Raw genomic sequence first — 20,226 nt, 5'->3', positions numbered from 1 at the left:
ACGACACTCGCTCTGAGACCATCGCTGGAGTTGCAGCAGCGAAAACTCTAACTGCTAGCACTTGCTTCCCATAATCATCTGAACTAAACGTATCCCGCTCTAACCGAAGAACGAGCTCTGGTCTTGCTCCGTAGGACGAATCACTTGCACCACCGCGGCGAGAGGAAGTGACGGCTCTAGTTCTCTAAACATCATAAGCAGTTCGAGTATCTCGCCTGCGGAGACAGCAGCCATCCGTGCACTAGAAAAAAACTGAAATGACGTTTGAACTTCCCCTTCAAGTGTAGAACTCATAGTGTAGCCTTCTCGATCGCTAGTCTAGCTTCGCTTCCCGGTGGACGCCTCTGCCACGCCGCAAGGAATGGAACCTCTGTGCGCGCAACACTGGCCGTTTCAAACTATCTCAGAATGTTTAAAATAAGTACGATTGTGAAGTGCCCAATACGCAATAATTCTGCCTTTTGCGAATTGGCGAAGTAGCTACTACGCGCCCGTAAGGCAGCACGCAAACCTGCGAAACTGCACGCTTTGTTGATGTTGTTGGTGTTAATGATGAGTAATTATGCCTGAACGCATTGTAATGGATGGGCCTTTGAACCACCAACTCAATGCCCAGTTCGCATATTTGACGTCTCGTGCGAATATTCGTATAAGGCTTTTCTGAGGAAATAAGAACCACAGTTATGGTACTGTGGTTGAACTCCTGTTTGCCACGAAGAAGACCTGCTTTCGGCTCTCACTCGACCGAATAATTTTACTACTTGTTTGTTTGCATCTGCCTTGAATGTTCGCTCAAGGACAACGGCAATTTTTCGCTCACAACCAACGACGCCGACGTCGACACCGCAGTTCCTGCGAAAGGAGTTCATGAACCCTGTCACATTATTAAAGTTGAAGATCTACAGAGTAGGACATGACGACAGCTGCCGCGTGCAACACGGCAGGACTGCAGGACAGAAGAGCGAAGAGAGTAGAAGACAGAATGCAAAAACAGGTACAGGCTTGGATACTGAAGTGGGTAGGCGAACGGCTGCAAGCAGACGCAACAGAGGTGCACTGAATCGTTGAACGACGCCTTCCAGACTTCGAGGAAACCCTCACTACAAAACGCCTCGCCTGAGTACACATACCCGCAGAGAATATTACAAATGAGATCATGGAAAATGTTCCGCGACTAACCCGCATAGTCGTCACACAGTGGACGCCATCTCTATGACCACAACAACACAACTTCACAAGACATGGTTAAAAGAATTTCGTAACTCGTGAGCAGCTGGCTGAATAATAAGAACTCAAACGCCAAATGTGATGAACAGCTGGCACAAAATTTTCAGGAGATTCTCGATTAACAACACCAAACGACAGACTCCAGGCGGAAGCAAGCTGCTGGCGTGGCGGCTGTAGAACGTCGAGCCCGAAGCACTTACCGCCTACAGCATGTAGTGCTGACATTGCAGCTTCTACAGATTTAGCTGAACGCGACTGATCTGCATATCTTAAAGTGAGCAATCAAGACATCACTGCGGTACACAAAACATACACCCAGAAAATCAATCTCCCTGGCTGCAACACACGTGCACACACCGTCGCCTCAACTCTACTCAAGGAGACACAAATCGTATAAGCTCGAGAAAGTGCACAGACAGATACCGAAAAACGCATTATCAGGCAATGCCGGCTCGAAGTATTGAATGGGGCATATATTTGGCCGACCAATGCAGCCCACCGCAATAGCAGCTTCGCCATTAGGACCACAGTGTCCGTGAGGTTCAGAAGAGCGTAAACGGCAACCGGCTCATTGTAGCCGATTACCTTACTGACACAAGCGCCTCAGGCTACTACAGTACCATAAAGAAAGGGGCACGTGTTCACTGCGCTGCACAACATTGCCTTACAATAAAGAATTAGAGAATTGCTTGCTTCAACCCACACAAGTGTCAAGACATAGGAAAGACACCGATCTTGATCTCACATGCACTCTAGACGTGCGAAATGCTCCTGTATTAGATTCCCGCACACTCTAGAGAGTGATCGCTACATCGTTCAAATCGAGGTCGAAGAGGCTCAACGCTCGTCCAAGACCAGAAGGGGGCGACAGCCGAGTGGAGGGCGCATACGCATCAACTTAGCGAGTCTACAACCGAAGCATGGTTAAAAGGAAACGCAGGTGTGACCGACGGCAACAAGAGCACGGTACTACTGGGTCAGAGCAATCCGCTGGTTGATATACACATATTCTTTCTACTGGAAGCGCGGCTTCGCTCTTAAAACAATGGCGGAGACAATATCTCAAGGCGAAGCTAAAGCGCCGAATTGCGAGACTGGCTACGCAGGAACATGAGTACGCTGAACGGCTAACGAGACGGAGCTGCCCATCCGTCTGCCACCAACTCCAAGGGACAAGCATACGGAAGATATCGCGCATACATCGAGCTGTAATTGAGGATGCGAATTTGACAAAAACATAGCAAACGCCAGATTATCCGCGCAAATATGGAGGACCTGATACTCCTGTAACTGCAGGCTATCTTAGGAGGTTAAGATAAGCCGTAAACCACCACCCACATCATTTTCACCGCAAAAGCTACCAAGAAGCGCTGAACGAACAGCTACATCGGCCTTTCGCACAGGCAGAGCTACATGGTGCCTTCGTAGAGTTAACGTGAAGTACAGGCCCACAGCAAAGACTGAGTCACCAACAAGCACATTCGGCAGTTACCTGCGATGGCACTGACAGCTCTTCGCCGGCGCTATTCCGACTGCTAGATTAAGGAAGTGCTGAAAAGCCTGGAATCACATGAATGTGATTATGGTGCTCAAGCCAAGGAATCTAAACTTCATCGCGAGCGTCCGGTACCTCTCCCGTACGTCCTAGGCCGAAACTATTTTACACATGTTGAACGAGCGGCTCATCACAAATATTGAGACAAAAAGCATCGCCATAGGAAGACGATGTGCTGGTTTCGGTGAGACGCTCTCTACACAGGGCGTCCTCTTCCATTCGAAGGATGAAACGCTTAGCCATTTGATTACAAACAGTGAATCATCCGTTCTAGCTCTATTCATAAACAGCGTCTCCAATAACGTCAACCGTGAAGCCATTTCCCGCAACTGAAATGATAGCTGCTGCGGAGTCAAAACCCACATGTACATGCACGCTTTCGTCGAGAACCATACTAATACGGTGGGGACTACCAAGTTTTAGCAAGACTTTTCAGCTACTGATTAACGTGAAGATTAACTTCGGCAAGCTAGTTCTGCCTAGCACAAGAAATTTTACATTGCGGAAGCACGTAACGAACAAATGAAGAGAGGCGACATGGACAAGCGCTTTTCAGTGTCGCCTCTCTTCGTCCATTCCGTCCTTCCTTCCGCGCTGAAATTGTTCTTTTGCGTGCAGCTACTTAAGAGAGAGGGGGAGGGTGGGTCAGCAATCTTCGGTGGTTGGGGCAATCTTCAAGGCGCGGCTCCTCCACTTCACCACATCCAGCACACTGTCCCAGGGATAGGCCATGGTCTATGAACCAATGGTATGAGACTGTGGATAAGAAATGCACGCATGGGCGAAGAGTAGGGATGCTTTACATCTTCAACACCTACCTCAACACCTGCGGGCTGCGCTCAGCAAACGTGCGAACTGCTATTACTCGGGCACACACTCGAGGCAGACCCTGAAACTGCAATATCCCAGACCACCACGTCTTTTACAGGACGTCCTGATAGCGATGGTCCACATGCTTCAAATATTCGGCCGCCATTCACAAAAGGATGGGTCCGGCTCCACGACGTCCACTTTCTACGGATTACCGTGACGCAGTTCAATCATATGTGACCGGAGGCCAGGCGCGGAGTTGGCTTCCGAGAACACTACATCTTGAAAATGCTACAAGTCCTCCTCTACAGCCGCGGAGTAAACGGAACTCCATGCTTCGATCTGAGCACACCATGGGAAGAGAACGAACTGCCGAAAACAAAAGGTGACGAAGCCAGTTTCAGGACTGCCACAAAACGCCTCGACGAACCAGTTTATTTGCTCACGGGTTCCAAATACTTGTGAAAAACTGGCCGAAGCACACCTCCTCAACCAGCTCGAGAGACTCAAGCTCGCACCCATATCTTGATCGCGCACTCCAGCGCTCTGTTTCTTGGTCGGCTGGCTCGGCTATCTCTTCCTGTTCCTTCTTGCACTGTACGATTTAAGAGTCACTGGCAAGTGAGTGATAGTCAATTGACGTTAGGGGTCCTTTCCGGGCACTGCTTAATTTATGCCATATGCCAATGTATGACGGTGACATAATTTGTTTATTAAACTCTTATTAAGCCGACTAACTCTAGGTATGTAAAAAGTGGCGAGTGGTGACAGAGCGAAATATGAAATGTAGTTTGAAAGCCAGAATATATTTTGCGTTTTCGTTTAAAAAATTGGAGAAAATGTCTTACTCTGGTCTCATTTCCCAACCAAAATTCACACCTTCTGTACTACTCGTGCCGGTACCTTAGCGCCTCGAAGAGAAGAAAAATATGAACGAAGGTACTTTTATAACAATTTCGGAGTATAATGTGCCGCGGAGATCTCTCAGTGAAATGGTCCTGCTCAATCAATAGTAGTGCTCACATTCCATAAATTGTCATATATTGATCTGCTTAATTTTTTTTTCTGTATTTCCAGTGCTTGAAAGATTCTGGAAAAACCTGCGTCGAAAAGACACCAGTGGATGTAAGCATGTATTTTAGACTCTTGATTTCCGTTTACGAGACGTGTGGAAGGACTATAAAAAGTTCAAACAAGTCAGAATGGTAGAATTCGAGGTGGTATAAAAGTTTCTTGAGGGACAAACATGTGTTTCTTAATATAAGCATTTGTGTATGCAGGAGAAACCACAAATGAAGGTTTGTTTCCTTGCACGAGCAAGAAAATGCGGAAGTCGTGCGGCCTTTTAAAAACGTACGCAGTCAGTTGAAATGTGGCATGATATACTTCACAAGAAGCCCCAACGATCGTATTCTGTATCGCAACAAACACAATTATTATGGGAAGTAATGACAGCTGCCATACAGAATGAAATCACAGCCGCATATTTATCTTCCCGCTAGTGTCTTTTGTAATATACCTGGGTCCACCGCTACATTGTGATAGACCTACAACCTACAATTTCTGTATTTCTGATGGACCTACAACGACCATTCAAAATAACGTTTCTCGCTTGCATAGTTCTCTAAGAATAAGCACCGTGTGCTTAGATTGCAGGTGCACGTTGAAGAGCCCCAGGTGGTCGAAATTTCCCGAGCCCTCCACTAGGGCGCCTCTCATAATCATATCGTTGTTACGGGACGTTAAACCCAACAATTAATATTATTAATTATGCTAATCAACACTTCGGAAACATTAGCTTTGTGCTGCACATGGTTATATATTTTCGAGAGACCGTAGGTAATATGAACACACCATCTTGCTTGTTACAGGAGCCAGCAATACTCGGAGGCTTAAGAATTTTGGCGGTAAGTGGTTGTCTTTTATGCACCGTCTTCCCTGCCATAGTCTCTCTGAAGCCAAATATTGAATATTCGATCAATTGGCCGGTGAGGTTGCCGAACGCTGTACAGCGTACGTGTCGCCAAAAGGCTGCGAAATTTTCGATTCCGATACAATGCATCTCTTGGAAATGCTGGGGCACACTCTGTCGCTCTTCGAACGCTTATTTTATGGCACAGTCATCGTATACGCCTGGCCTCCGAAATTGTGCCACTAAGGATATGGCCTTCGCGATCTTGGAGGTGACGATCCAAATGCTTCTGATGCCACCCGTGTTGTCTGGTACAATGAAGCTAGCAAAACATGTTTGAAATGCTCAAGAACCTAATTGTTTTTTCACCTGCGAAAATGGCGTTACACCTTGACGTGGTCACATTGAAGACTATGCCAATATAATAAAAAATATAATAAAAACACCGGGCCGGGAGCGCCCGAACAGGGACAGCAAGAGCTGTACATGCGCATGCAGCGTTTCAGCAAACACGGGCTGGGCAGCTCCAGCTTGTGCCTCGAGCAGAGGTGGCGATGTGGCTGCAGCGCTGGGCATTCCTCTTCAATACAGTTAATTCAAATAATCAATCGATGCGCTCCATGGCAATTCAAGGAACATACAGTGAATCAAGGGCCTCATATTTTGGCTTGCCCTATCAACTGTAGCGACATCCGAGGAGCATGTTTGTAGTGCCTGTCGGCGTCGGAGTAGTCGTGCGTACCATACTTAAGCGCCACACACGCAGCGCATTGTGTACAGCGGCAGCGCTCTGCATACTAGAAGCAGAGTGCACACTTTAGTTGCTTCATCCGTGTGCTGGTTGCCTACAGCAAACGTTACGCTGTAGTGATGTACTTTTTCATTCGCTGCTAATGCACTCCTGTACGCATTCGATCCGGTGTCACTTTCTGTGCAATCCCGGTGCGACGACACTGAAGTGTCGCGGCAGCTCTCATCATGCTGTGAGACGCCCGGTATCTTCAGGGATGTTGTTCTTTCTACCCAGTACGATTTTCGTCGCGTACTTTGATACGTGAGCGTACCAGTCGCATCCGTGAAATCTTAGAACACCGCCCGAGGAACCCAAGCATAACGCTAAACCTAACTAATGATGCCGACCCGCTTTTGGCGAAACGGCAATCTTGAATAGACCAATAAAACTACAAGCCTACGAACAAAGTATTCCAAGGATGAAACTCACTATGTTCTCTACATTATGAAGCTTGCAATAGTTTTGTGCCCGTAGTAATGGAATCACTGGTTGAGACTGTGTGTCACGCTTTGCATTAATCACATTACCTCTAGGAAATAAGTAGAGCGTATTTTAAAACCTTGTTGCACACAGCACGCCGTTTATATGTTGTTTTTTCGGTGCTGCTTACGAGTAACTTAACTGTAGGTTTCTTATGTAACTAAAGCGGAACGTTGAAATAGTTTTCGGCAGGCAGCCACTGTACCAAGTTTCGCGCAGCTATTTCAGGTACACGTACAAGGTTTTCGTTTTTTTTCTACACTGACAAGATGTTGACATCAACTTACCCACCTGACAGAGATTGACATTCTGGCTGAAAAGTTCATTTTCGCTAATAGTGTTCACTACGCAGTCTTTGAAAAAGCGATTCTACCACGCTCGAATCTGTGTAAGCAGTAAAAAGCATACGTCACGCTTATGTGAACTGCGCATGAATATTACATATGAAACAGACTAACTGATTCATTTTATTACACTTTTCTACCATATGCGAGAACTACTATTACTACTATACGAGAACTACTACTACTATACGATAACTATTTTGCAACAAACTTGTAACATTACAGAAGGCTTAGTAATGCTGCAAACCACATATGCACTTAGTTCACTTCAAGTTTTCTAACCCTTTTGTTAGAGAATCTGAGATGAGCAAGTTAGAGAAATAAGAGCGGACATGCAGAATTTTCAAGCTTCGTATTTTTGTTTCTAAACGAGCGGCAATACCTGAGAATGTTAGAAAACTAAATATATGTTCAATGTGCTATATTTCAGAGAATTTTAGGGGCGAAGCTCCTTAAGGCGGCACCCGTTCGTCCCTCGTAGTCGTAGTCGTAGTAGTCGTAGTGCTAACCAGTCTTACGCTTTGACCTCCAAGGTGGTGTCGGTGGGAGATTTCTCCTGTGCGTTGTTGAACAATAAAAAATTCGCAGCGTGCGCGTTAACTAAAAGCCGAATTCTTCTGCCTATTATTCCCCATTAGCAGCCATTGGCATGTTCCAGTAGGAAACGTTAGTAGAAGTAGAAGTGTAAGTGTTAGCTAAAAGCCGACTTCTTCTGTCTCTCATTCCCATTAGCAGCCATTGTTTACCTCCAAGGTAGTGCCTGGTGAGATTTCTCCTGTGCGTGATTAAACAATAAAAAACTTTGTTCAAAACGCCGTTGATTGATGAAATAAACCAACGAAAGACGCCAGATGTTTTGTAAAAGCAAAACGAAAGAACGCCAGATGTTTCTAAAGCAAAACGAAAAGACGCCAGCTGCTTAACGAAAGACGCCAGATGTTTTCTAAAGCAATGGTTTTCTAAACAATGAAAATTCACAGCGTACATGTGAAATTAAAGTGAGCTGCAAGTCATCATAACTCATGGAACCTTTAGTATAAACGCGCCCGATCTCACGTCGGTGATGTACTGGGGAGAATTCACGGAAGATTCACGGTTTACCGATGAACCTCCGCAGCTTCGCCCACTCATCATCATTCACTCCGTGTATATGCTGTGATTTTTTTTGCTTAATCTTGCAAATGTAAAATAATTAGGGGCGTGCGAATATTCGAGTTTCGAATCCGAATCGAATAGTTCCTTATCGAATATTTCGATTCGACATTCGTATAGCTATATTCGAAGTTTCGAATAATTCGACAGGACGAATATCTAAAACGCCACAAAGGCGAATGGTGCAACTTGGTTAGGGTAGAGTGGCTAAAAGTATTGCTAACATAGCCGTTCGTAAAACGTTCACTGACATCCTGGTTCAAAAGCGAGGGCGCGTTGATCTTAACAGATATTATGTCATTCCCGCACGTAGAAAAACACATGAGAAAACTGTCCAGTCCTTCACAACTTCGCTCCCGAAACGAAGGCACGGACTTTTTGCGTAGTTCGGTCGCGTATGCCGCAAGCGCCATAAAACAACCTGACTTTGGCCTGCGAAACCATCGCTGATTGGTTTTGCATGTAAACATTAGTTCACGCTGGGCAGTCTTCACTGCCGCACCGCACCACTAGTTCAGACTCCCATCGTTCCGGCATGCAATTAAAACACTGCTGTGAACGGGCGCTTGGAGCACCCATGGCGATGAAGCACAACATTACCGTTGTCAGATGAGCCTTATTGCTCGACCATGGGGAAAGAAAACTAGCTATTGTACCCCCATCTGTTAGGAGGTGAGGAGTGCCGCTGCTCACTGGAATGGCGGCTCTTCTATCAACCTGTCTGCGCGCCCATAAAAGCTGAAACAAAAGCCACACCCGAACAAGTGCGTAATGAAGCTGTCAGCACCCCGTAGCGTCTGTGATGATTCCTTTGTGTTGCCGTAAATGGCGGTGCACATTTCGTGTAAATATACTATTCGATATTTTTGGCCACTATTCGGCACTATTCGCACACCCCTAAAAATAATCAATTGAAATCACTTCATGTCTTTCGTTATAATCCATTTCTGTGCTTTGCATATAACAGTAAACACCCTGTGGTTGGGAAGGGATGCGTCGTAGCGCACGTTCACGATGGCGCAGACATTGTTTTCACCGCTGAAACTACTATGCAAACTACAGGAAGTTCTCTTATTTTACTGTTATTCGCATTTCTCCCTGCGTTAATGAAATAAAAAGATTCGTAGTGCCCTCTTCATGTTTTTTTTTTTTATAAAATGAGTGCACAAGAAGCGCGTTTCCAGATCTATATTCAACATATCCTAAATGAGACGTTCTTTTTTTCGCTACTTTACGGAAATTAAGTTGCTGTCTTGAATTATAGCGAGCTTCTTCAGGGATGGTGTGCCAGTCTCTTGGTTGATCGAATCTGCACGGTTTGTCGGTTAAGAAATGTCCACTTCTGTGCTAAAGCACAATGGTCTGTGTACAAGAGATGACACTTGTTCCCGTTCCTCTTTTGTTTTTTTTAAAACTGAGCCTTTTGTGAAGGGCGCAAAATTGCAAAACATCTTTAAAGGGGCCCTGCACCCATATTTTACCCTCCGATTTTTACATCGGAACGCGTTCCTTGTATCGTCCTGAGATGAGTGCAACAAGAATTTTGGAGATAGACGCACGGAAACGGAAGTTATTGAACTTACAAATTCAAAATAAAAGCAGACGACAGAAATTGGCGTAACCTTTCGTATTTAACTCGCCCAGTGACGTGTCACTGGAGTTTTGTCTGCTTCCAATCAAAACGCGACTTACATTTTGCGATACCGGAACCCCGCAGCACATGGTGGCCTTCTAGTCGCAAGCGGGCGCCGCTCCTTCTGACGGCTTCTGTGCCGCCCAAGTTAGCAGATGACTGTATCAATGTATGCTGACATGAGAGGGAAGAACGGTAGGCCGGTAGGCGGGAGGACGTTTGAGCACATGGAAAATCTGTGTAAGGCAGAAATGCAAAGCACAGTGTATTGATGAAGGCTGCGCCTTGAGTAGGCCGTTCGGCAGCGCCATCTGTGTCGCGGTTTCTGATAAGTTAAAATCGCGTCACAATTTGGTGTCCTTTTCGCAGCTGTAACGAGCAATAAACACATTAAAATGAGTAAATTCCACATACTGAGTGTGTCGCAAGCGTATACTATATATTATTTATTTCCCGCCAATCAAAACGAACAGCATAAGTCACGCACGCTACCTCACTTCCTGTAACAGAAATTGTCGTTGTACGACGCTGCGACCGGCGCGGAAACCCATTTCGGAAACAAATTAAAACATCAAACGCTTCGTTCTCGCCGCTTTCGTTGGTGCCACAGCTGTCAAGACCCATAAAAAGGAAACGGCCGATAAAAACAACGTGCGTAATTGAGGGTGCAGGGCCCCTTTAATACTTAAAAATTGCATCTGCACGATGTGCGAGGTCTGGCATAGAATGCTCTGAGTGCGATATTATGTATTGACTTCAGCTCGACTTTCTGCACGCTGCTAAAGTAGAAAACATTTGCGTGCTGCTAAAGGAAGTGTTAAAACTGGGAAAAGTGCTCAAGGCTCTCGCTTGCATATTGGCCTTAGACTGCAGTCGTCTCGAGGGACCTCTGCATGCCTAAATGTCAGCTGTCTGGTAAAAAAACTGTTGAAGCAATTAGGGAATGACGTGTGAATTACTGAGATGTGAGTCACATCTACACTCTCAGAAAAGAAAGAGCGTGCGCGACTCATTTCCGAGGGTCCTGACTTGCCACGTAAGAACCAACGAACACCTTTCTTCTTAGAGTGTACCATATCTTGTAACATGCTACGCATGATATTGATTTCGATGGTGCATAGTGTGTGCTTATATTATTCTTCCTAATTATTTTAATCTTTTTCAGTGCCTTGTGAGCTACGTGTTCAAAACCGCTCCCAACACCGTCGTGACAAAGCTTGGCTGCGACTTCATCACCTTTTTTGCCAGAATATTTGGACCCAAGGGATACATTGTCTTCAGACCTTTCTTTGTGCCTTTGCGAAGGGCCTTCGTATCAAATGTTCCACAATTAAATGCTAGAGCCAGCATATTATCCAGGCGCTGTGCCTTGCATCTTTCACGTGTGAATAAAACGAACATGTAATCGTCGTTTTCAATGAATTTTCCTGAATGTTTTTGAAGTGAAACTATCCGCTGTTATCGCTACAGCCTTTACGATACAATGACAACCATTGATGCCATGTACAGCGTTGAGTAATTTACAAGTTAGAATAGTGAGCGCACTAAAGATGGACTTGTGATATGTCTGCTTTTATTATTGTGTATCAGCACTACTGTTTTATGTGATGAGCATCTCTCGGAAAGTGCAGCTAAACTGCAGTGTTGGTATCTAACGTTTTGACAAAAGTCTGGTCGCTGGCTTGTCCAACATACAGCATTAGTCAAGATGAACAGGCCAGATTATGCAGGCACATGCAAAGCACACCTAGTTTTAGATGCGAGGCATCTTATAGCAGAGCTCAAACCGGTGGTGGTGGTGTGGGGCTTGACCACCCTGACTGCGCATGCGCAAACCCTCTCCACACACCTCCTATCCATTACCCTCCCCGCTACCCCTCTCTCATCCCCTCTCCACTTCCCTTCTCTCTCTTTCCTCCTCTCTCCTCCCCACTTCTCTACTCCTCTGAAACGCGGGCTCGACATGCCGAAATTCTCTCCTGCGCAACGCCACGATGAGCGCCAGCGCATACGCGTCCCCTTCCCCTATCTCTCCTCTCCTAATCTGCCCCCCTCTCGCGCGCCTGTCGACAGCACTCCCCGCTCGCCCTGTGAAAATTAACGGCCAGGCTAGAGGGAAGACACGACGCGCGTAGCGTTCCTCTTCGCGTTCCACGACGCGAGGTCAGTTGCATGCCCAGCGAACCCCAACGAAACGCGATCGTGGAAGTGCTCCGGCTTCGCATCGCGTCATGGTCCCCTTTAGCGGGAGATGGTGCAATTTTTTTATTGTGCCACACAGTAGCCGGCACGGCATTCTGAACGCACGGCATTCTCAATTCGCCGCGACGGAGATCTTGTTTAAACACCACGATCGCACGACACGACAACTTGCTGAAGCTTTTAATATTAGCATGAGGGAATCTATGTGCGTCAGTCATGGTTCTTTAGCCATATCGGAGAGGGAAGTGATACTACTCAAGAAAAGGGGGTAGCCTGTTGCGGGGAGCGGGGTTGAAGGAGGTGTGTTTTTGTTCTGGTTTTTGCCTTTTGCCTTGCCCACGGTGCGCATGCGCGGGAATTAGTCGAGCGTCCAATTTAGATATATTTTTTGTTCAAGCAATAAAGCTTTCAGCTGTGAGTAAGCGCTTGTGGTGTTCACTTTCTTGTCTTCGTCTTTTTTCGCGCTACTATTACAGCATCATGATGCGTGGCTTTGAAGAAAATTTGGGTCCCTGGTTATACAGCGCCTGGTGCGTCCAAAGAAAATCTTGGACCTTTTTTTATGGGATGGTGAAATGCGCCCAGTGTCAACCGATCCCTTTAACCACATTTCTCCATGTCGCCGAATAAAATTTCGGAAGAAACTTCAATATTAAATATGTTATGCTGAAAGTGCAATTATCGTATCTGCACGGACTGATCACCAGTGCAAACTTAGGGAATACCGGGCCAGGACGAAGTTGTATGCAGATTCTTTTTCAGGCTACGCTTGTTATGACCCATACATTTCAGTGACAATGAGGTACGCAAAAAAATCCGGAGCCGGCAATCGTACAGAAATGCGGGCCCCGAATATGCACCATTCGCATGCGTATTTGGGTGCGCAATTTCAAAAGAATTTGCACTCTCTCGATCGTGGGCTTCTCGGCGATCAGCCGTTTCTTATATGGCAATCTATTATTTCATAGAGGTCACTATTCATGCTACGTTGCCGTATTTCATTGTTTTCTTGGTATGAACGCATGACCGTCGCTGTTGCCCGTAACAACTGAAGTGTTGCGTTGCTGAGGGCTTAGATGAAGGTCCATGGCATGGATGAAGAAAGAAGTTAGGTGTAAGCATTGCGCAGTGCCATAAAATGAAAGAAAGAGGAGAGAAAGGAAGGCCAGATTTTGTGGTATTCCTTCGGGCTCGTCATCGCTCAGGCGACTGCAGAATGTCATCCCCGTCGTAGCTCCAACACAACGGATCTTGACGACATTGGAACGTGTTCTGATCCTCGCCGCAATCTGATGGTTAGAAACTTTCTCGGCACTCCTCGGTGCCGCGTAACTTTGCGTTCAGCGATCTCAAAGACAGTTTCCACGTGTCCGCCCACCCTTCCTGAAAGAAAGCACAAAAGACCCACCCAATGCGTCAGTTGAGTGTCTACATACGGTACGTGAGGATGCATTTAGCAAATGGGGCACGCTCTATGACGGCACCTAGGAAACGAAACTGGTGCATCAACTCAATAAGACGTTGTTAAGACAGGTGTTCCTCTGATTCTGGGCATGAACTGCTTGTGCGTTCACTAGCATGCACTCGACAAGAGACAAGACATTCGATTTCACTTGTAGTCGAGCATTCGCATGATTTCGGGCAATGACAAAGCCTATGAAGCTGCACATGCTGTTGACCTACAAGGTCTTAGGGTACATATGCTACTTTAGAGCACGAATGCTGCGTGGTCACTTGAACCAAACGCTTGTCGAATAAGATATTTACAAGCGCATACATGTGTCTTTTCTTACTGTCGCTTTACTCTGGGTTTCAATTTCATGTGTTGCGTGGAAATTTGAGTCGTAAAATAACTTTATTGTACCCATTGAGTCTATGCAACTTCCCACTCGTTATAAACAGGTATGGCTGAGTACGGTTTGACATTTTTGCAGCTTTGATGAGACGATTGAATACGTGTCCGATGCTTTATCCTATGAAATTCAAGGAAGCTAGGTCGGGCCGACTTAATTAAAGGCCACTCTCAAAAGAAAACATCCTAGGAAATCATCCTACGCATCTATCTATCTATCTATCTATCTATATATCTATCTATCTATCTATCTATCTATCTATCTATCTATCTATCTATCTATCTATCTATCTATCTATCTATCTATCTATCTATCTATCTATCTATCTATCTGTCTATCTATCTATCTATCTATCTATCTATCTATCTATCTATCTATCTATCTATCTATCTATCTATCTATCTATCTATCTATCTATCTATCTATCTATCTATCTCCACGGCCTTTGAGTCATAGAGCGACCCCTATTTGAACGTGATACGCCATAAGCAATGTGTGGGTGGATTTGGATGCCCACACGGCTAAGAGCTCATTTAGGGGGCCTGGAGCAGTCAGAGGCGCTAATAATGAGGACGCAGTGTCCTTCGAAGGCAACCGGCATAATGTTACTAGAATCCACGGCACGCGTAACGCTGCGAAATTAGCGCTCGCCTCTCTAGGCGTTGACTTCACAGCGAGTATTCTGTTTGGCAACGTCTGTGAAATAGTGGTACGCTCTGGAGGACAACGCGCGCAGCGACGCCTTAGCCATTTAGTGCCTATAAGGACCTGTAAAATGCAATGCAAAACGGTACCAGATTGTTCTTTAATTCGTTTGTTTATTGCCTCAGTCCACTGCAGTCAGAAATTTATAACCTTCCCATTTGATTATATCAGTCATTAAGCTCCTGCAGCGTTATGGATGACGTTCATTGTTGACAGCAATATCGTAATCATTGGGGAACGTCGCTGCAAAGGGAAACAACAATAGAAGAATTCATTTCTGAGTATCTGCTGCAAAATTGTTTCATGTTTTATTCATATACGACATGCACAGAAAAGTTTCGGGAGCGCTTGCCGCCTCCGGGTGCTCGTGCAGGCATGCAGGCACTAAAATAAAATTTCTCTCAATAGGCAATGAACAAGTCGCAACCAGTATGGAAAGTTGGGCAAGTTGGTAACAGTGATTGACGCAGCGCCAAATACGATTATGAAAGGAAGCAGAGTGCACAGGACGAGCGCTGTGTCAATCATGCATACCATTCCAACTAGGCCAACTTCCCATTCTCTTGGTAAAGGTGACACAGGCGTAAGGTGGCACCTTGGACTAGCTAGAACATACTTAACACGTTCAGCGCAAAAAAGGAACACGAAAACACAAGGAAGTGCGCGAGACAAGCGCTGTCTAACAACTGAAAGTTTAATGGAAGAAACACGTCGTATATAAGCATAAAGAAAAACAAAAAAAAACAAGGAATCGTATCCCCCACCAGGCATGTAATCACGTATGCTGTAGATAAGTAATCTCAGCTTCTGTGAGAGCGATTGAAGGCTGGCTCACGCATCTGTCTCATGCTTTTTTAATTTCAAACGCTTCAGCGATTTCACGCGTGCGCTGGTCCCTGTGCCTCATCACCACAGCGGTTTGGTTTATATCGGCTGCGCATCCGCACTTCCGGCAATGGAGGGAAAGATGCGTAGATGGTGTACCCTTCAGAGAGCTAGCGTGCTGCCTTAGACGGACGTTAAGACAACGACCCGTCTGCCCAATGTACGCACCACCGCATGACAAAGGGATGGAGTACACCACTCCGCTCGCGCAGTCAGTGAAACGCTTAGAGTGCATTATAGAGTAACATTCAGTGGTGTCAGCGGCCTGCCCCTTCTGCGCTCTTTTTTCAACTCTCGCGCACACGCTTCCTAGCTTCTTCTCGGCGCGAAAAACAACATTTACATCATAATGACCAGCAATCTTCTTCAAACGGTGCGATACCGAGTGCAGATAGGGGATAACGACGAATTTCTTTCCCCTATCCGAGGGCAGAACCACAGCATCAAGACCCTCTTCTTTTTCCTTTTTTCAAGCGATGACAATCGCTGTTAAGTGGAGGCTAGGACCAGGCGCGGGAAACCAGCCGCTTCCAATCTGTCAATCTGCCGTAAAAACCTCTCACATACAGCATGAGGACAGGACTTCTTTAAAGCGGAATTGAGACAAGGCGTGGCCAATCCATTCATTACATTTTTTGAATGAGCAGAGCGATAGCTTAATAATGGTTTTGCGGAACGGGGGGAATAAGACCAGCAAACCTGGTCCCTCTGGAACTGTAATGAAAGATCTAAGAATTGCAAGACATTGTCTTCTGGGATTTCAGAAGTAAAGCACAAACCTTTGCCCCTTTGCTTAAACATACTTAGGACCTGGATCATAGACGCCATAAAATTGACGGGGGGATGGCCGCCGCGGTAGCTCAGTTGGTAGCGCATCGGACGCGCTATTCGAAGGTCGCAGGTTCGGTCCCTGCCCGCGGCAAGCCATCTTTTCGTCCACTTTTCTTTCTTCACGTTTACCTTACATTTACTACTAAAACATCCCCTATACTTCCCTTGGCTTTATTGCATGTTAGTGCTCATTAATATTGTGTATAACATAAAAAGCGAGCCCTTAACATTAACACTCATTTCTTTCATTCATAGCGAGGGTCTCGTTCTGGCAGACATGACGCTTTTCAGGTAGTATGCGAGGGATTTTTGGTCAGCTACCAGCTCGTAATAAGTTCACGTGCTGCGTGACGCCAACAGGCAGAAAAAGAGTGTTCCGCACTCGCCGTCAAGGCTACTGGCGGCGCTGACTGACGCTCCCACGTTTAAATGTACATATATACTCAATAAAGTGGACGGGGGGATGGCCGCCGCGGTAGCTCAGTTGGTAGAGCATCGGACGCGCTATTCGAAGGTCGCAGGTTCGGTCCCTGCCCGCGGCAAGCCATCTTTTCGTCCACTTTTCTTTCTTCACAATTACCTTACATTTACTACTAAAGACATCCCCTATACTTTCCTTGGCTTTATTGCCTGTTAGTGCTCATTAATATTGTGTATGACAAAGAAAACGAGCCCTTAGAATTAGCACTTGCAGGATATCATGACATATTCGACAAGGAAGGGCATTGTTGATCACATGAACTGCGGATATTGTTCGTTATCCACTAAAGTCCGCTTATGCCAACTGTGGTATATACCAACTTAATATGACGACCGCGAGAGCACCACGACGTAGGCGACTAGATATATACATGTATAGATAAAAACGGTCAAGGTGTCTTTGGTTCAGAAATAAACGCTTTGAATTTAATAACATGAAAAGCCTGTCAATACATCGTGACACCCTTTCCCAACGGGATGTAAGACGCATACCGGCATACAGCGCGCACTGGTACCCGGGTATGTGCCATTATTAATTCACAGGCTGTATCATGTCAGAACCGCGAAAGTACACAATGAAAACTGAAAAAGACAATTTTAGTGGAAAAAACAAGAGAAAACAATATACTTCCTATAGCTGGCGACGTTGGCGATTTCGTGCGTAATCGCTCGTGCTCCACACAAGTCGTTACATACGTACTCCAATGAATCAGCAAGCCATACTTAAGCATTTCTCGTCATCGCATAAATGTGCCAGGAGAGCGCTTCCACAAAATTTCGCTTCCACAAAAGTGCAGTCTGTGCTGAAACACTAGTCCGAGGTTACGACAGACACTTTAGGCGACGGTGTAGTCAACGTTCCTGTTAAACTCACGATATGTAGGTAAAACGCTACTCATATCACTCCAAGACATCAATGCATGTCTCTAAAAATCGCCGAAAGTGCGGCTTAAGCAGGTAATCGCTGACTGCATTGCGTGAAAATGATCCCCGTAATGCGTGTGATCTGCCGCAAAATTTGTTCCAAGTACAATTCATACTGCACTAAAGACCTTACCATCGACTTTCACACCTGTGTAACACGGTCGCTGGGCCGAAGAACTGATTGTCTGATTAGGTGGAACGTCAGCACATGAACACCTTCCTGACAACACCCCAGGAAGTGCTTCAAGGTGTCTCTGATTCAGACGTTCGCAGAAAATCTGAATATACAGAGATGCGAATGATAAGGGAACGCCGGCTTAGTTATGGGCCGCGTGACTACTTTGATCAGTGCACTCGCAAGCAGCCAGCTTGTTTGCAAGCAAGTGTCTGACACTTGCTGTTTTGCAGCAGAAGCTTTCAGAGACATGCTTCTCGATTTTACCTGAGCGGGCTTATTTTACGCATTCAGCTTCGGTCGTTTGTCAACAGTATGGCACATGGTATCGCTCCCAGAGGTGAACGTAGACATGGGCACCTTCTACGACCGTTAAGACTACGTGATCGGCGGGTCAAGCTGCGATGTTCTTTGGCATAAATAGAGGCTGATAAGCCCAATTTGTTCAATCTGCTGCCTCATTAGCACATGTTTCAAAGCTGTGGTTTAGTGATGGGGCGTGTCGTTTCTGAGCGTCCAGCGGTTTCATGTGGGTGTCAAAAACACCAGGTTACCAAGGGCATACCCAGACGGCAGGAGGACGGGGGCTTCTGAAGCTTCACCGCCTCCCCTACCCTGGAATTTTTTCGTGCTGTCATGATCCGCTGTCCAAAACGGCCACATGCAGAGGAAATCAACTTGGGTTTTGTTTACAATGCCTTTTAACGCTAACTAGGAAACTTAGATGTGAAGAGTGCCAATTCGGGCTCGCTATCTTCGCCATGCACACGTACCCGGAGCTGCAACGCTACGTATTCCTATCAGACATAGCACAAAGTGATCATAGCGTTAGGACGGAGAGCGCGCTTACTGCGGCAACCCGCTGCGACGCTGGATCTGTATACACAGCGCATTGAGGCGTATTACTTTACCCTACGCCTCCAATTTTCTAATGAGTTGTGGCTGGCTACATCTTGTCGCTTACCTTGGACAATAAGATGCAGCCATAAAGATTGCATATCGCGGCCAAACATGAGAAAAATATGGGGCGGATTGTGTCTGACTGCACTGCATGCATGTCTCTGCTGTAGTGGCCGCCGCTGCGAGCCAGCCGAGAAACATTTCAGGTGGGCTCATTCACGATAACCATGTGTAGAAGCGAAAGTTTTTGTCATTTTGCTGGACCTTCGAGTTTTGGCCGTTTTTTAGCTTACTGTCGCATCACGTACGCCATGGACCCGAGGTGTATCCACTCCTTCGCCAACGGCTCTTTCTTCCCTGTTTTGTCTTCTCTTAATGCTTAAAGCCAAGCCTCCATTAGTTACATAATTCAGTGGCGGCGCCGCCATAGTCCTCGGAAAATCTGGCTCCAGCGAGTGCACAGGAATGCGGATGTAATTTTTTAACCGCATCGCGGGAGCACTGAGCGCGGGATACGGTACCTTTAATACTCTCGAACGGTAACGAGATCTGCCGATGATGCGCAAGAGCACAAAGCACACTGAACTGCGAACGATATCAGTGGGCGTGTCTCGGTCTCCTCGACGCTCACGCTTTCCAGGTGGGTGTGTATGGCATTCATAAACAAAACAAAACAAGACTGATGACTGAGCACAAAGCATCAGTATCGAATGAGCCTCCAGAACAGCACAGCCAAGGACATCCTTACGTAAAGGGACACTAAAGGCAAATATTAAGTCGACGTTGATTGTTCAAATAGCGGTTCATAAAACTCGTTGTGCTACTTTTGTGCCAAGGAAGTGCTTATTTCGAAATAAAATCACGTTTTGTGGTGCGCATCACGTTGGCGCACTTCAAATCAGCTGCCTGAAAGCGGTCTTTCTCAAGTCGCTGTTGTCGTGACCAAAGTTGCCCGCCTTTACTGCGCGGCGGCGTGCACTGGCGGCGTGCACCATTCGCGCATCCGGCACCATCACATGCGTGCGGCATTTCCTCGAACTTTCTGTCAGAGCGACTTTCACGAATGCGCCAAACACACGCGGCAGTACGCGCTACCGAAACTACCACTGAGACGCGACCGCGTGAGCGAAGCAGGGCGCCGGGCGAAGCGCAGTTCGGCGAAAACGGCACCTGTGAACCACGCGCGCCGTTCCCCACGGCAACGCCAAAATGGTTCTCTGTACAATGAATCAAATAGACGCGAACAGGCAGCATTTTATTACGTCTCTTGATGCACGAAAGGTTCTTTTTTATTATTGCAACTACTTTGATTACGAGCCATTAATTGTAGTCGGACTCTCTCACGTCATCAGGATCATTTCCAAA

At 46.3% G+C, this 20,226-nt stretch overlaps 1 protein-coding gene and 2 non-coding genes across 3 annotated transcripts in view; all 3 read left to right on the top strand.

Annotated features, from left to right (window-relative positions):
• Positions 1 to 20,226, top strand: part of LOC119398654 (alcohol dehydrogenase [acceptor]-like) — a 169,085-nt gene that overhangs the window by 43,317 nt on the left and 105,542 nt on the right.
• On the top strand, positions 16,401 to 16,473 carry Trnaa-cgc (transfer RNA alanine (anticodon CGC)). Its single transcript has one exon. It is a non-coding gene; the product is annotated as a tRNA-Ala (tRNA).
• Positions 16,852 to 16,924, top strand: Trnaa-cgc (transfer RNA alanine (anticodon CGC)). The gene has a single exon. It is a non-coding gene; the product is annotated as a tRNA-Ala (tRNA).

This window comes from Rhipicephalus sanguineus, chromosome 7 (assembly GCF_013339695.2).
Source record: "Rhipicephalus sanguineus isolate Rsan-2018 chromosome 7, BIME_Rsan_1.4, whole genome shotgun sequence".
Classification (NCBI taxonomy): domain Eukaryota; kingdom Metazoa; phylum Arthropoda; class Arachnida; order Ixodida; family Ixodidae; genus Rhipicephalus; species Rhipicephalus sanguineus.
This window is presented reverse-complemented; position numbering and strand designations above follow the sequence as displayed.